Consider the following 2,491-nt stretch of genomic DNA (forward strand, 5'->3'; position numbering starts at 1 on the left):
TATAATCATAAATACTTGTTAAACTGGTTGAATTTGGAGGGTATCGCATACTTCATTAAAGTGAAGCCTTTAATATGTTCCGTTACACGGTGTATAATCTTCCATCACGATTAGTTTCCTACAAAAAATATGCGAATAAAACACTTACCTTGATACTTTGTGACAAAAGATTATTTCAGTACGATAAAATTTTTTGGAAATCAATTATGCCCACCAGTCACAAAAGTAAGATAACAAACACTTTGCACCTCGAAATCGATTGCATCTATGTGCAGTCTTGTGATGTTTAAATAACACGGGTTGGAGTCCTGGCAAGGAAAAAAATTAATGTTTCGTCCCTTCATTTCATTAAAACATCTAGCTACTGCCGAAAAAATCCGAAATGTCACAGTTGATTGTGCGTCGATATCTATCCGATCAGGTTCTGGGTTCGAATCCCTGTCCAACCAAAAGCTTTACCTCACGGCAATTCAAGTAATTTACTTGTTAAGAAGCAATATTTAACATCTCTCGTAATTCGCTAACAGGGACAATAGGTGCTGGGTAGGAATTCGCGTCCATTAAAAATGCTTGCGTTATGTAATTCAAAGTTGATATTTGCTAACTGATCGAGGTATATCACTCTCTGTGTGCTTAATCAGGAGTGACTGTTAGTTTCCGTCAGTCACGAAATCTTTGCTTAGTCTGCATGACCTGGGTTTGAATCCAAATGCAGAAAGCGACGGTTCGTCGTGTCATTTGAAGTTCATACATATCCTCAACTAGCTGCTAGTGAATAACTTAAATTTTTATTCTCATATTGTGTTAAATAATAAGTACGGTATGTTACTTTGAAGAGGATATCATGAATCCGACGAACTTACTACGTACATTACCTATCAGAAATAATAATGAGAGTGGTAACGTATCAGGTATGTCATTTATTGTAATAAATGTGAGCTCACAAGCCTTAAGGACAGTCTTATCTGTGATAAGGTGTTCCCTGATACTTGTAGTATCGTGTTATTACTGTACATCTTGAGTTATTGGAATACAGAGCAGTGTTTTCTAGTGGTGACTTGTTGGGACCATTTTCAATAGTCAAACGACTGTACCCAGAAGCGATTAGGGGACCTGCTAGACAGCTGCGTTATGTGGGTTGCATGCGAATCAGGCGAAATGCAATTCAGGTCGTTCGGATACTTTTGAACACGACTGTACATTTATAATGAATGTGTTCGAGAATTAACAACGAATGCTCGTACTGCACAGTAATCTACCCACATTCGCAATCATAGTCGCAAAGTGATGTGAAAGGGTCGTTTTAGCCGTGATACTGAAACCGGATGCCATGCTGTCACATCAATGGCCGGTGCTGAAATTAGTGTAAAATTTTTCGCACTATTAAGTCTGTATTACAGTACATCGAAGGTCTCTTTTCTATCACATCCGCGCATCGGTTACCACATAATGATTGTGTAACATATCTTGTTTGAGTTGGGGGAGAAGTTTTGTGGGTGGTAGACAACATCTGAGGGTTGCTAGCAGCTGAACAGCGATCACGTACATGATTTCAAAATTACGACTAACTCGAAATGGAACGCTGTGCCGTCATCTGTTCTGTCACGGCGACATATGAACTTAAATGTAGAGGTCATGAAAGACATTCGCACGGTAGTGTGGAAACTCTCCACAACGCTGACGAACTCTTCTGGAGGTCGTGGTTCAGAGCGTCATACTGCCAGTTTAGAATCTGACATAGAGGTCGAAGTCGTGGCAGAAAAAAGACATGATTGGGATTGTACAAAGCGTATTAGGAAACAGTGTTTCAAAGAACTAAACAGGGTCACAGTGGGCGTTTCTTGCGATATACAGTATAGCACGTTGGGATACGACCATTCTCCTAGAGTAGAGGTGATGAAACTTTAAACTACCCTGTATATTGTATCAATAAGTGTGTATTTAATAGGTTTGTTCGACACAGGGATCAGTAGCAGCTGCACTTTGACGGGCAAATTCAGTGAGGGGGCTGCACGCTGTGCTATTCTGTGAAGCATTGCGAACTCTCTGTCTCAGTCTGTGTCTGTGTCTGTGTCTGTCTCTGTCTCTGTCTCTGTCTCTGTCTCTGTCTCTGTCTGTGTCTGTGTCTGTGTCTGTCTCTGTCTCTGTGTCTGTCTCTGTGTCTGTCTGTGTCTGCGTCTCTGCCTCTGTCTCAACCTGTGTCTGCGTCTCTGCCTCTGTCTCAACCTGTGTCTGCGTCTCTGCCTCTGTCTCAACCTGTGTCTGCGTCTCTGCCTCTGTCTCAACCTGTGTCTGCGTCTCTGCCTCTGTCTCAACCTGTGTCTGCGTCTCTGCCTCTGTCTCAACCTGTGTCTGCGTCTCTGCCTCTGTCTCAACCTGTGTCTGCGTCTCTGCCTCTGTCTCAACCTGTGTCTGCGTCTCTGCCTCTGTCTCAACCTGTGTCTGCATCTCTGCCCCTGTCTCAACCTGTGTCTGCGTCTCTGCCTCTGTC

Source organism: Schistocerca nitens, chromosome 1, assembly GCF_023898315.1.
Source record: "Schistocerca nitens isolate TAMUIC-IGC-003100 chromosome 1, iqSchNite1.1, whole genome shotgun sequence".
NCBI classification, from domain to species: Eukaryota; Metazoa; Arthropoda; class Insecta; order Orthoptera; family Acrididae; genus Schistocerca; species Schistocerca nitens.